General features: G+C 49.9%; 1 protein-coding gene across 3 annotated transcripts in view; it reads right to left on the bottom strand.

Annotated features, from left to right (window-relative positions):
- ASTN2 (astrotactin 2) overlaps positions 1 to 15,951 on the bottom strand; it is a 595,125-nt gene that overhangs the window by 444,344 nt on the left and 134,830 nt on the right. The window lies entirely within an intron of this gene.

Raw genomic sequence — 15,951 nt, 5'->3', positions numbered from 1 at the left:
TACAACGTGGGCAAGGGGGTGAAGGTTAAAAGATGTGTGGATATCGAGTGCTGAGGCGCTTCCTAAAAGGCGCCAGCTACTGGGGCACCCACCCACCCAGAGCCGAGCAGAGCCAAAGCAATGGGCAGCACTGGTCATTCAGAAACAAAGGCTCAGATCTGTCAAGTGGCCTCATGCCAGACAGGCGACAGGGCTTCCCAGTGCAGACAAGGGGCATGAGACTCAAACCCTTTCAGTCATTTCAGGCTATTCATTGCACTTCTCAGGCACACACCTGTATTGGGAGAGTCCTGCAGCCACATTGCCCAGCAGAATGCATGCCTGCTGCAAAGCAACAGCTCATTCCCCCGTCTGGGCCAGTTCTGCAGGAGGGATAACATCATGGCTCCACCTTCTACCCACCTATTTGGGGAGTGCCATTAAGTTCCTGGAGGACAGGTCAATCAAAGGCTATTAGGCAGGATGGGCAGGGATGGTGTCTGTAACCTCTGCCAGGGGATCGTTGCAGGGCATGGATCACTTGATGATTACATGTTGTTCATTCCCTCTGAAGGACCTGCAATTGTCCACTGTTGGAAGACAGGATACTGGGATAGAGGGACTTTTGGTCTGACCCAGTAGGGCCAACCTTATGTGCAGCACCAACCTTGTGGAGTTCTGGCATTCCCCTGAGTGCAAGGACCAGATTGTACCTATTCTATGATTGGAGGAGAGAGGGGCAGGGAAGTTTCTTTGTGCTGCCCTCCCCACTTGCCCTCACCTAGTACTGGGCACAATCCTGCCTGGTTTGTAAGTGTCCTTACACTCTCCTAGACCATGAACTTTTCTAACACTGGCCATTGATAGTACAGTCATAGGAAACCCTAAGTAAGACTGCACTTTCCCGGGCTCAGCCTAGGGAACTTCCAGATGAATCAAAGATGTGCAAGCTTTTCGAGAGAACCAGGGCTACACATAAAGCCAGGGCTGATTAGTGGATTTGCAAAGCGATGAGATGTTCACCGCTTCAAGCCAGGTGGAACACAGCGATTCTGCCCAAGTTTCACATTGAGGTTCTAGGTTCGTTTGAACTGACGCTCATGAGGGACCAGCAGAGTCAGATCCCAGCCTAGGCACGGATGTGCAGCAAACCCAAAGCTAAGTTCTGTACATTTTCTACTGGCTCACCGGGAGCAACAGTGGTTTCCCAAACTGAACAGGCACCAGCAGAAAATCCCCTCCTCCCAAATTCCATTGGGGAGCGACAGCAGCTGAGCGTGGAAAAAAGGGTCCTGTCATGCCACACACCGAGGGAATGTTTCTCTATATTTAAAGGACCGTTGCCCTTTCTCACATACGCACACCTAAGAAGCTGCAATGAAAAGAAATTAGAATTGCTGCATCTAATGCACCAGCAAGTCATGCCTGCAGAGAAGCGGGAATAAGGCAATCACTAGCACAGAAGCATGGTGAATTCCAGTACCAAGCCAGCCTTGTGCAGGTCTCTTCAAAGGCTACAGAGTGACCCAGGTTTGGGCAAGTTGTTTGTTCCCTGATATATCCTTAAATATGTTCATCAGCAGAACACCGGCCCCTGCTCCTGCATCCATTTTGAATTTCACATTGTCTTCTTGTTATCAGTTCCACAAGCCATTCAAACCCCGGGGTTCTGGCCTGCTCTGGAGCTGGCACAGGTCACCAGCCCTAGGAATAAACAGCCCATACAGTTCCCATGCAGGACATTTTCCTTGCCCTCTTCTAGACACTCGGAGGGCTCCTTTCATAAAGGCTTCACCACCATCCTTGCCATCTGTTGGGCAACTCACTGGGCCATGCACACCCTCAGTGTTGGCCCACCTCACCCAAGCCCTGATTGGCTCACTCTTTAGGCTTTGTTTCGGTCATTCCTAGCTTTGCGTTCTTCCATTCACTATGACGTGCAATATCGTCTCTATCGTAGTGCCCTTCCCATGGTCTGGATTTGGACACTCACGGCCTCTCCTGCATGGCATATGGCTGGGCTAATGCCAGGCAGAGGTGCTTCGTCTAGTACCGCTCTGCCAACCAAATGTCATATCCTGACCCACAGCACCCTGACTCCCTCCTTCACCGCCCCACCCCAGCTCTGCCAATCAAACATCCGTCCTGACCCGCAGCACCCCAACTCCCTCCTTCACCCCTCCACCTCAACTCTGCCAATCACACATCCATCCTGATTCGCAGCACCTCAACTCCCTCCTTCATCCCCCCCACCCCAGCTCTGCCAATCAAACATCCATCCTGCTCGCAGCACCCCAACTCCCTCCTTCACCTCTCCACCCCAGCTCTGCCAATCAAACATCCATCCTGACCCGCAGCACCCCAACTCCCTCCTTCATCCCTCCACCCCAACTCTGCCAATCAAACATCCATCCTGACCCGCAGCACCCCAACTCCCTCCTTCACCCCTCCACCCCAGCTCTGCCAATCAAACATCCATCCTGACCCGCAGCACCCCAACTCCCTCCTTCACCCCTCCACCCCAACTCTGCCAATCACACATCCATCCTGCTCGCAGCACCCCAACTCCCTCCTTCATCCCTCCACCCCAACTCTGCCAATCACACATCCATCCTGCTCGCAGCACCCCAACTCCCTCCTTCACCCCCCCACCCCAGCTCTGCCAATCAAACATCCATCCTGACCCGCAGCACCCCAACTCCCTCCTTCACCTCTCCACCCCAGCTCTGCCAATCAAACATCCATCCTGACTCACAGCACCCTGAGTCCCTCCTTCACCCCCCACCCCAGCTGTGCCAATCCCCTGCGTTTCTGAGGGTCCCAGCCGTGCTGCGTTCTGCTGAAGGGTACAGCGGTTTGGCACTGCAGACAAATGGGGTGCGGGGTAATAGGAGCCTACATAAGAAAAAGACCCAAAAATTGTGACTGTCCCTATAAAATCGGGACATTTGGTCACCCTACTTGCAAGCAGCAGCAGTTGAGCTGTGAAGGGTTTTACACACACAAGCAGCGTCCCACTAGCCTGGGAGGAAAGCTTTCAAGTCCTGGATGCACATCACTCATTGCACCACGGTGCTGCAGCAAATACAATTTAAAATGAGATGCATGAAGGAGCAATGATGCAATAGGTCAGAGTGGAGAAGGCTTAGGGCTTCCCTAAGAGTAACCCTTTCAAGGGACCCCAGACAGCTCTGCTGCGGTGTTTGCGTAAGCATGGGGGAAGGGAGAAGTGGATTGGGGAAGTTCATTCGAGCTAGTGCTTTCCAGTTTATACCGGGCAGCTGCGATTAAAAGGCTAACTAACGCATTAACCCGCTGCTCTTCCCCAGCGCTGAGATGCATCAGATATGTATTTTAATTGGAAATACTCTGGCACCTGGGGTGCTTAGGATCTGTAACAGCCATGGGCCATGGACTCCAATTCTCTTGCCAGCATGGGGCAGAGTCCATTTTAACAGGGAATAGGAGGGCACTCATGCAGGACAAGGAGCCTGTGAACCTAGCCAAGGATTCAGTTTAAACGCTAAGACTCCTGTGGAGAGAGAGAGAGAAGGCTCCAAAAATTACATGCCCGGGGGATGGGAGGGAGGGGAATGAGGATGCATGTGACATTTACGCCAGGGTCCCTTTCCCTTGCTTGCAGGACAATCTCGCCCAAGCTGTACATGCACCCAAATCAGTGCGTGACAGGTCCCTTGAGCCATGTGTGTCTGCACTGGCAACCACAAGGTTTCAAGGAGCAGAGGGCAATTCCCCAGGAAGCAAGAGCTTGTGAGTGGAGGATGTGGGCAGGAGGGTCTGGAAGCGATTGGGAAGGAGATAACATATCTGGGCACTTGCAGTCCAGTCCCGTGTGGAGACAGGTCCCTCTCCCCTGGGTTCGGATGTAATCAGGGTCTGCTCTGCCCTTTCGTTGCTGGCAGCATAATTTCACACTCAGCGGGGTGACAGCGCCGTTCCTAATACCATTAGCTGCTGGACATGTTGATGATTCCTTGTTCCTTTGAAGGGGTTTCACCGGAGCCAGAGATAACGCACCCGAAACTTCCAAATACCAAACTTCTAAAGAGCTGCCATTCCGGAGCAGGCTTATCAGGGCAGACAGTCACAGCTCCGGGATGGGATGAGACTCAGCAGGCAGGAGCTGCTGTCTCCGAGGGAGGAATGCCGAGCAGCAAGCAAAGCTTTAATGCTGGGGCTGAGACATCAGTCTCGATGAAAAGGCCGTGTCTGTTACAGGCCAGTGCTGGGATATTAATACAAGCAAGCAGCCACACCAGCACGCGAGTCCTTCCCTTGCTTTGACTCCCAAGAACCCCGATGAGGAGCCTCGAGCCAGGCCTGTCCTCACACGACAAAGCAGATGCGGTGACCCTCCCTCCCTGCCGATATTATCCTATCCCAAGGAAACCTGCTTTCATGCCCTCCCTCCCCCAAAGGCAGCGCTCCATCTATATGAGCCTTCTACCAAGGTTTCCAGCACAGGTCTGTTTAAGCTGTGCTAAAAGGCTTTCTCCTTTGCAAGACCGCCCCTACTCCCCTTTGCTCCAGCCCCCAAGGTACCGCAGTTGAAGATGCCTGACAACAGCAAACCCTTGAAGCATCTCCCATACTTTCCAGGGGGTGCCCCCCCCATCAGCTGCTGCCTCAGCTGCATGCTCAATGCTGTCAGTCTGAGCAGAGATCTGTATGCATACGGGCTAGCTGCGCCATGCACTGGGCAACCTCAAGTTCCTCTCCAGGGCCCTGAAAAGGGTTTGGTTGAATGTAGGAGGCTTTTTCCCACTCCTGTCTGGAAGCTGCAGGACTTTCTTGCAAGTAGGGTGACCAGATAGCAAGTGTGAAAAATCTGGACAGGGGTGGGGGGTAATAGGAGCCTATATAAGAAAAAGACCCAAAAATCGTGACTATCCCTATAAAATCGGGACATCTGGTCACCCTACTTGCAAGCAGCAGCAGTTGAGCTGTGAAGGGTTTACACACACACACACACACACACACACACACACACACACACACACACACACACACACACACACACACACACACACACACACACACACACACAGCGTCCCACTAGCCTGGGAGGAAAGCTTTCAAGTCCTCGATGCACATCACTCATTGCACCACGGTGCTGCAGCAAATACAATTTAAAATGAGACGCATGAAGGAGCAATGATGCAATAGGTCAGAGTGGAGAAGGCTTAGGGCTCCCCTAAGAGTAACCCTTTCAAGGGACCCCAAACAGCTCTGCTGTGGTGTTTGTGTAATCATGGGGGAAGGGAGAAGGGACGGTGCCCATTTCCAGGGGCATGGGCCAAGGAGAGGCACTGCAGGTGAGTAATACCAGACGGGAATACACAGCCCACAGCAAACTGTAAGGGGCGGGACATTATCCTGCTTTCCCAAGTGACTCCGTTCCCCAGTCTGAGTTCTCACCTCCTCTTGCAGCTGCCTTGGGACTGAGACTGCTGCAGCAAAGCCTCCCTGTGAACAGATGGCAATTTCTTCGAACCTTGGGGCTGTGTAATATGTAACATGTGCCAGTAGTACAGTGATCTTAGGAACCGCAGGGAGAAGGTTTATTTGCTGGAAGGAGGCCGGGCGAGAGATTAGAGGGGGTTTAGATGAGACATGAGAGGGAATCTTTAGCTAGCTAAGTATTGTAAAGGTCATGGCCCTTCCACGTCCTTTGTTCAGCTGGCACTGACAGGCATGATCAGTGAGGCAGTGATTGTCCCCATCTAGCACTGTACAGGCGCATCCATCCAGAGGCATCTGTTTGAATGTCTGTCATTGCAGTGGATGCCAAGTGCAGGGAGCTGTTATCCTCACAGAAGGAAAATCCCAGCTGTTGGCTATTTGCAAAGTGATCCCTCCCCCACATTCCCATTCACTCATCCATCTGGGTCTGGGAGGGTGGAGGGGGAAGAATCCCAGTACTCAAAAGTCATCTCCACTCTGGTACCTTGCACATTTCAAGTAGCAGGCAGTCAGTCCCTCCCCCCCCCCCCCCAATTGCTTGTGTGGGCTCAACAGCTGGAGTTTGATCTAAGTAGTGTGGCAGTCAAAAAAAAACAACCACCACCACCCTCTAATTGACAAGTGAGGGACTGTTGCACTTAATCTGAATAAATCAGCCAGGCTCCTTTGCTCTCTGCCAGCAGAAATGAAGGGAAGGCAGAAGAGGCTAGCAAGGCCAAGGGCCCGGCAGAGTGGACCAGTGCCAGGATACATGCCCCCACCCTTTTCCAGGGACACCTTACAACCGTCCATGAAACCCACACAGGAGTTTGGCCCCCCCTCACAAAATTCACCCAGGCTTGTACGTGTGACAGCAGGGCTGGCCCACATTTTGGCACCTGAAGCGAGTAGCTCAAATGATGTCCCTAAGCCCCCTTGCTTGGGCCAAAACTTTGAAACTCTGGGTCCTAGTGGTGCCCCTCCCCCCCACAGTCTGGCACCTGAGGCGCTGCCTCAGTTCACCTCCTGGTAAGGCCAGCCCTGTGTGATGGGCACGATCCTGGCTGTCACATCTGGGACTGAACTGAGGACCCTCAGAGCGAAAGGCCTGAGTCTCTACAGCTTGAGCGAAAGAGCCAGACTCCAGCCAGCTCTGTAACTCTTGTGTACCAGGTACAAGGGGTACACACCACACTGACCAGGAGACAAATATTCAGACAGTCGCCATGCACAGCTGTCAATCAGGCAACATCTGTGCAGACATAAAAAGGAGTTAAAACAGGAGCTGTGCAAGCGTCATGTACTCTGGATTTAAGAATAAAGCCCTGCCGCAGCACCTCTGTGTCTAGTACTTGGACCCATGCAGTTCTGTCTGGGCATCTCAATTCTGATCTGCGTGACCTCAGTTATTCTCGTCCTGCCCACCTCGACAAGACCAGGCCAGTGACAGCGTCCCTAACTATAGTCACAAGCCTCTCCTGACAATTCTCAGTGTTGGCCAAAGTAGTTTTAGAATTAAAACCACTGCTCACTAAGTGTGCCAGCTCAACCGCCCCTCCTGCTCCTGAATTGTTCCTTCAGCTTCATTCCATTCCTGGTTTCTGAGGTGAATGGGACAGTCCTAGCGAGGTTATGTAGCATGTACCCCTGCCTGTTACCCCGATGGTTTAAAGGCCTAGTCAAGATGTCAATCTTGTATCCATCTGTAACCCCTGGAAACTTAGAGATGGCCACAGGCATCAATGGGAAGTACAGACATTTATGGCAATCTAGTCCACTCTCACTAAAGCGCCTCTATGCCGTAAATCCAACTCCCAGACAGGTCAAGTCGAGGCCCGACCGTTGAGTCCAGCCTCTCTTCACCATCCTCTCATCTCCTTTGTTGGCTGCTTCCAGTCTTTAGGGCTGACCTTTCCAGAGGAGGTTAGCGGTTCCTTCTATATCCACATCCCCTCTTCATTCTCCCTCGAGGCTATATTGCAAATGATTTACCCTCCTTTGGGTTACCCCACTGCCACACATGCCTCATGAGGAGCAGTCCACGGCTGTACCCTTTTCTCCAGAGGATGCATTCTACATTTCCTTCTGCTGGCAGAAGGCTCAGCAAGGAAAAACCAGTTAGTTATTTGGAGATGGGGAAAAACAAAAAATCAAGAAAAATGCTGAAAAAACACCATGGACAGAATGAAACAAGCTGGGCCTTGAGCAAAAATGCCATGTGACTGAGACAAGAAAGGGGCCAAATTTATCCCCAGTGGAAACCCCAGAGCAGCCAGTAGAGTTCCACCAGGATTTCACTTGATCCAACGTGTTTAACAAATTCCAACCCATGTTACTGGAGCCAAATAAAAACAGTGGGTTTGCACCATTCCTGGCAATGCTGCAGCCACCTCCGTGGACGGCTGAGTCCATTAACTTGATGGCAGGGACATCACACACCTGTCACTTATTAATGAAATCATAAATAATCCTTCCAGACTAATGGGAATTCTTTCCGCTAAATCCAGCCCTTCTGATGATCCTGAGGGTATAGCAAAGAGAAAGGTGCTCTCAAACACACCTCCGGCTCACACTGAGACGATGCACACACAGCCCTGCCTCTCCACTACACAGATCCAGGGACATGTTCCAAGGCCCAGAACAGGGTTCAAAATCTCTTGGACATGCAGCCACCTTGGCAGGATCTGGAAGGAGCAATATTCCAGGCGCCTTTGCACTCTGGTTGCTTGGATTCTGCTACTGAACCTCAACAGTGCCGTGATGCCTTCTGGTCTTTTGGGGACACAGGGATGCCTCACCTAGTACACTGTGGGGGACTGTCCTCAGTCATCCACTGATGGTGCCCAGTGGGGGGCTCTTTCACTGGCTGGGAACAGCACAGCAGCGTCTTCAAGTGGCACTCTGTTGACAGCTACTCAGAGCCCCCTTTTCAAGACTCAGCTCTCGGGTCACGTCACCTATAGCCCCACCCTTGCCAGGGTCAGAGTCAATAAAGGGAGAGTCTAATGACTCCATCCCCAGACATCAGCCCCACATTAACCCCAATACTCCCTGTCCCTTTGCATCAGAGTGGGTTTTTTTTACATCCCCTCCCTTGAGGCTATTAGGGAACCCCAGGCCCTACCTCTACTCTGGATCCAGCCCACAGACCCTGTATTAAGCAGCCATGATCTGTTCCTGCCATTTCCTACCTTCATCTGCCTCCAGGCCCCCCTTTCACAGAGAGAGACCTTCCAGAGCTTTCTGCCTAGAGATCCTGGCTCCTTCTGCCACTCCCTCCCAGTCTGTGGCTGATGCAGAGTCCCCTCTGGCTCCCTGCAGGCTAGGGCTCCTGCAGCTGTCTGCCTAAGTGCCTTTCCCTGGTAGCAAGTCTTCTTAGGAGCCTCCTCTCTCCGGGAGCACCTTCCCTCAATTGAGTTGTGGTGCAGGTGTTCATTAGCCAATTGGCTGCCAACCAGCCAGGTAGGCAGTTGCTTGTTTCCAGGTGGGCTGACATGGGCTCGTCCTCCTTAAAGAAGCCCATCAACATATAGACTGGGCTCCGACTCCCCTCTCCCATGACATGCCCCCAAACTCCCAGGCAGAGTCAAGTGCATCTCAGGCACTCTGTAAAGCCATCCCATTGGGTCCGCTGTGTGCAATGCCCCACAGTCAATAGGAAACTGCACCTGAGTTGTTGAGCCACATACACATTGGGTGGGGGAGGTAGGGGCAGGGATTCAGAGAGTATGTCGGGGGGGGAGTGTCTGGAGCAGTTGATCAGAGACATTTTGGATGGAAGATTCCTGTTGAACAGGAGTGAGGGGATCCGTGATGTGCCCTAGACAAAAGGGGAGGAAGTCTCAGTTACTCGAGGGTTGGCAGGGTTCAAGCAGCAGATCTCCTTGTTTCTCCCTGTGCTGCGCAACATGAAGGCCTGTTCAGTACACAGAGCAGTGACCCAGGGGCAGATCCAGCCTCTGGAGGGATTATTTGGCAGCCTGTCGGAGCCAGGCCAATCCCTGGGCCGTGGACGGACTGGCACTGTCCTTCATTCTTACGGTACACAACTGCTGCATGGCACCAACCACTCTGGGTCCCGCATGAATGGGAGCAGCCTGACTTTAAACAAATGAATGTAAGCTGCTGCGTAGACACTAAAGATATCCATTGACTTCCCCCAGGTTTGCTTGAAAGGTCATTTTAACTAAGAACTAGGAAATAGGAGCCAGGACTCCCGGGTTCTATGCCTCACTTTTCCACTGGCCTGCTACGTCAGCTTGACAAGACAATTTCTCTGTGCCTCAATTTTCAGTGTGTAAAACAGAGCTGTGAATCTTAATAGCTGAAGAGCTGCCAACTCTCGTGGTTTTCTCATGCATTTTGTGATATTTGGTGTTTTTCATAAGGCTGCAGGTCCTGGCATAGTGAGAATCTGTTTTGTTTTTAAAGTAGATTTTAGCCTTCATGGTTGCAGAAAATAGCTTAAAAATGACCCAAGTGGGGTTCCTAGGCTCAGAAACTAGAAGGCAAAGGAAAAGGCCCAAAATATGCTGGGGGGGGTTTAAACAAAACTCATGATTTGCAGACCAAACTCGTGATTTTTGAGTGCGTGGAGTTAGCAGTACTGTTTGTAACACTCCAAAAGCCTGGGAGAGAAGGTGCTATAGGATGGCACAGTATAATTAGTAAAGTTGGTCAAAAAATGTCATCTAAGCAGTTTTCGGAAAGTGCTTTGACATAATCAAAATGTTTCCTGGGAATATGCTGAATTCGACTACATTTTTCATAACAAAGTTTGGAAACATCTGAAATCAAACTGGAGTATTTTGTTTTCACTTTCTTGTTTCTTTTTTACTCATATTTATATTTCATATTTATGCTATTTAATGTAATTCACTTGTATGTATTATGTTTACAATCATATATGTGCAAGTATATTCAATATAGATCTATATATAGATACTGTGTTTAAGGGATATTATGACATAATTAAAATGTTTCATATTGCTGTCGAGCCAAATGGGGTGTGTGTCTCAGATACACTTAATGAAGCCACACCAGGTGCATAAGTATAATTGGTTTTATTCCTAAAGTATAATAAGCTTTTCAGCCTTTACGTGTTACTGAATACATGCTTTTCAGCAAGCAGCAAGCATTAATGCTTACATCCCTTCTGCTACAGTAGGGGTAGGCAACCTCTGGCATGCGTGCCAAAGGCGGCACCATGAGCTGATTTTCAGTGGCACCCACACTGCCCGGGTCCTGGCCACGGGTCCAGGGGGCTCTGCATTTTAATTTAACTTTAAATGAAGCTTTTAAAACATTTTTAAACCCTTATTTACTTTACACACAACAATAATTTAGTTATAAGTTATAGACTTATAGAAAGAGACCTTCTGCAAATGTTAAAATGTATTATTGACATGCGAAACCTTAAATCAGAGTGAATAAATGAAGACTCGGCACAGCACTTCTGAAAGGTTGCCGACCCCTGTGCTACAGACAGTCCCGGACCCTCCAGCCTTGTCCTTGAGGGCTCATAGCAGGTGCTGCTTCAGCGTGGGGAATTTCTGGGCACCCACAAGGCCAGGGTCCACAGGTGAGACGGTTCATCTAAAGCAATTTGCACAGCAGTTTTTTATTATTTTTTTTTAAGGGGGGTGCGTGTACACCCACAAGCAGGCTCTGGCAGGAAACACTACTGTTTTCTATTTTCACACTTAAACCTTTTTAAGCCCTCCTTATCTCTTGTCTTGTTTATTTAGTTGAGTGGCTGCAAGCCAGCCCTGCCGGCTAAGGCCAGTTCACTATTAGCTCCCCCCAAACCATTCTGTAACAACAGGCCACGGTAACTTGCAGTCAGCCCCAACAACTGTGAAGGTCGTTTAGAAATTTCCTAATCCAAATATTTCAGAATTTTGATTACATTAAATATTTCAAGAATTGGACTTTTTGTCCCTGCCAAACTGTCTGGAGTGGCTCACAAGTGAGAGTACCAACCTAGGGGCAGACTGTGAAGAAGCAAGACACAAACCCCAAACGGGTTGTGAGTTCTAGACTCAGATTTCACCAACCAAGTATCAAGTGTGAGCTCCTCAAGCACTGTAACAGCCTTAACATGGAGTGACAGACAGCCCCCTTGGGCACTCTGGTCTATCTTGGCAGCCAGGTAGGCTGCCTTTTTGATGGATGGTCTCTTACACCAAAAATCATATTAATATTCAGGTTACTCCCAGTCCCAAAGGACTAGTCATTTATCCCAGGTCAATTGTACCTTAGATCCTATATCAAAGACAACACTTGCAACAAAGCTGTGTGTGTCCTTTACGGCTAACCCAGGCTAAGCAGCTGGGGGTCCCTTGCTTATGCTTTGCAATTTTTGCTCCTCTGAGTCCAAGTAGCATTCTTGTCAGGGCTTTTAATCCCTTCCCCAAGAGTTCAAGATGATGGGACAAGCCCACCTGCGCATCTCCTCTCCAGGGATCAACCAAGTCTTTTGTCCTCTGATGTTCCACAGTGGTTTGATGTCTATGAGTCCTCTTTTGTTGGGCAGGAGAGAACACCTCCTGTGGTAAACTAGTATTTCACACTTGGTAATGCTTCTCCCATGACTATGTGGGTTTACAGTTTCAGAGAAAATACTTAAATATACACATTTTTAATAATTCTATATACCTATTTTAACAATTTTAACACAAAGGGGAGCCAGACTGGTTTCCAGCTATGCATTTGTCAGTGTTTAGTGAGGTTCATAGAGTTTAAGGCCAGAAGGGACCATCATGATCATCTAGTCTGACCTCCTGCACATTGCAGGTCACAGAACCTCACCCACTCCCTCCTGTAATAGACCTGTGACCTCTGGATGAGTTACTGAAGTCTTCAAATTGTGATTTAAAGACTACAAGTTACAGAGAAGCCACCATTTACACTAGTTTAAACCTGCAAGTGGCCCCATGCTGCAGAGGAAGATGAAAAAACCACAGGGACTCTGCCAATCTGACCCAGGGGGAAATTTCTTCCAAACCTCAAATCTGGCGATCAGCTAGACCCTGACCACGTGGGCAAGACTCACCAGCCAAACACCTGGAAAAGAATTTACTGTACTTGACCATGAATTTCACGGTCAATGTCTTTGTTGGGGGGGAGGGAGAGACCCTTCGTTCAAGATGCTGTCTCCTGTGTGGGAAGCTGAACAAATACCTGGAAAAGAATTTACTGTACTGTAGTAACTCAAAGCCCTCCCCATCTAGTGTCTTCCCACCGGCTACTATAGCTATTTGCTGCTAGCAGTCGCAGATTGGCTACATGCCACTGTAGGAAGTCTCATCCTACCATCCCCTCCATAAACTAATCAAGCTCAGTCTTGAAGCCATTTTGTTTTTTTGATCCTACTGCTCCCCTCGGAAGGCTGTTCCAGAACGTTGTTCCTCCAATGGCTAGAAACCTTCTTCTAATTTCAAACTCAACTTGGTCATGGCCAGGCACAGAGGCCTTGGCATGAGCTGGCACCTGGTCTGCCAGTATCACAGTTCTGATTTGGGACAAAAAACAACATTCGAAATGTTGGAATTTCCCAGAGGGTAGAAATTTCCATTTCTGACTAATTATTAGTTATTAATTAGAGGTTGTTTTCTCAAGTATCAACCATGTTTGGTATTGGTCCTGAAAGGCTGAACGTGGACTGATTTGCACAAGCCCCACCTCTAAATGCAGCAGGCACCCTACCAAGCAAAGAGCAAGAACTAGAGAGCTTACAAACATCCACTAATTAATATACATAATACTCAGTGCACTCAAGGAAATACTTTATCCCTATTTTTCAGAAGGGGAAAAGGAGGCACAGAGGGGTATGGTCACACAGTAAGCTAGTGGCAGAACAAATAACAGAATCCAGGAGCCCCAACCCCCACTCGCCTTTCTCCAATCATGGGACATCTTTATGTGGCTCCTGTCTTTAGCAAGAAAGTACCAAAATCTCAGCAACATTCCGGTAAAAGTCTCTCACAATTCTTCCGTGCCATTTTCAATTGCTTTCTTGCACACACGGATGGGCAGATTCCAAAGCATGCAGTGATGCTGCTGAATGCACAATGCCGCTAAGCAATCATAAAAAAAAGAAAGAAAAGAAAATCCCCAAAACAAAACCAAGCAAAACCGACCATGTATTGTAGCAACGCATGTGAAAGTGATAGCCTTGGGAAGTAGATATGGTCTCCAGTCACTTCTTAGGTCAGCCAATCGGTTGAGATTATAAACAAGGCATGTTTGTGGTCTGTATTCCTCTCTCTTCTCCTACACCCAGCACCCCAACCTATCTATCTGACTCTCACAAAATAACAAGACGACAGAGCGAATCCATCCAGCTTGGAGAAATTCTTCAAAGCAAATTAAATATTCATTCCCCTCCAGTCCTGTTACAACAGCTCCATGGCTCCAATATCCCTTTTAAAAACCCTCTATTGCATTTGCAACTCTTCTTTATAAATTTACCCCACACACACACTTTGTTTGGTGTTATAATAGAAAATGGATGCATCTCATTAAAACATAACTATCTACCTTATTTTCACAGTCAATGTCTTTGTTGGGGGGGAGGGAGAGACCCTTCGTTCAAGATGCTGTCTCCTGTGTGGGAAGCTGAACAAATATATTTTCCTCTTTCATAAATTCATAAGACAGTTGCTTCTCGAGCCCACTCTCCACCCCCCTCATTGTTCTGGGCTTGGAGCCAGCACAGGCCTTATCTAGGACTGGGCAGGAGAAAAGAAAACCTTGATACCATCGCGCTTTTTCAGTAGTTTAACAAATCTGGAAAAGTCTCAGTTGCTTTTTAATAAAGCTCGGAGCAGGCGATGGCTGTGCAAAAAGGGAGATGCTCAGAGAGACTGATATCCAACCCCTCCTGTCAGCTCCAGGGCTGGCAGCCTCAGCTGGAACATTTCCCACGAATTAGGGAAGGGAGTAACGCAGACAGGAACTCTGTGGTGGGAGGGGGAGAAAGCCAACGGATCAGATAGTCTGAGCCATCCACGAGTGGGAAGGAAGCTGACCCTGTTTGTTTGTTTGTAATGGAAGCATTGTCTAGGGCAGCAATTCTCTAGGTGAGGTGTGTGGCCCACACATGGGTCTCTTCAAATGCCTTTAGCAGATTCCACCCACTGGTGGAAGGCAGTAAAAGACTTGGGTCGCTTGGACTCAGCAGCCAAGACATGAAAAGGAGACAGCAGCTTGCTTCTAGCCCTGTGCAGCTCCAACTCCACCCTCCTCTGTCCGCCACTCAGCCCAAGCGCTGTTGTTCCCAGTGCCCAGGTCTGAGGCTGGGGGAGTAGCACTGCACCTGGCTTCGCAGCCCCTCGGAGCAGTGCTGAGCACTGTGCTGGTGAGGTGTATGGGTGTGAGGGGTGGGGGGAGGGAGTCTCCCCTCACCCCAGATTTTGATCTGAAATCCACAAAATAGCTGGACTGATACCATAACCCAAATCCCATAATCCTTTGCCGTCACAAAGGATTGTGGGACATCATGATTTTTTTCCTTTGCCATCTTGGTGGACTACGGACCAAAAAATGGTTGAGAACTACAGGCACTGGGGACTGGGTCATGGGACCTATTCCTGGTTCGGATACAGACTCGCTGGGTGACTTTGAGCTGTCATGTGCATGGGAGTTCCTTGATGGTCACCTCTGGGCCAGGGACGTAGCCACAGGTGGGCCACTAACCACCCACATAGCATCCAAATCACACCCCAACTCTGCTCCCCAGCAGGAGCGGTGGGCAGAGCAGGACAAGCCCCTGCACCCCAACCCCATTTCCCTGGCAGGAGCATGGGGGCGGGGGGAGAAGACTGCAGGCAGAAGGGGTGGAATGGGACTCCCACTTGCCCAGGGTCCCACAAAACCGTAATCTCCCTCTGTGGCGGGGAGGTGACCCTCCTGTCATTGGCTGCCTATTCAAAACTCAGGGCCCACCCAGTTTTCCTCTCCTAGCTATACCATGGCTCTGGGCACTCCACAGGGGATCTGGGTGCGCAGGGCCAGGCATTTAGCCAATGGGTGGAGGGGGGCGAGGATTCGAAGCAGAATGTGGCCAGTGCTCACGCGGTACTGGGTACCCATGTAATACGGGTGGCCCAGGACAAACCTGGGCAATCAGCTGCTTGGGACTTCGCAAACCTCAGCGCTAGATGATGCTGAAGTCTCCAGCCCCTGCAGTTCTTCCACATTGCTCTACAGTCATTCAGGGCACCGAGCGCCTGCGGTCTGCTGGGATAATACATCAGGCCTCACCAGGGCTTGATATGATGGGAAAGCTTCCAAAATAGGCGGGGCAGAGTTGGCCTTATTGATTTAAGAGGGGAGGGTGGCCCAGTGGTTAGGGCACTAACCTGGAACTCAAACGCAAGATCAATTTCCAGCTCTGCTACAGACTTTCCCGTGTGACTTTGGCCAAGTCACTGCGGCTCTCTGTGCCCCAGCTCCCCTTCTATATAAGAGGGGTCATAGCACCACCCTGCCTCACAGCGGTGTTGG

This window comes from Gopherus flavomarginatus, chromosome 17 (genome assembly GCF_025201925.1).
Source record: "Gopherus flavomarginatus isolate rGopFla2 chromosome 17, rGopFla2.mat.asm, whole genome shotgun sequence".
NCBI classification, from domain to species: Eukaryota; Metazoa; Chordata; order Testudines; family Testudinidae; genus Gopherus; species Gopherus flavomarginatus.
The sequence above is the reverse complement of the archived record's forward strand: the minus strand, read 5'-3'. Positions and strand labels throughout refer to the sequence as shown.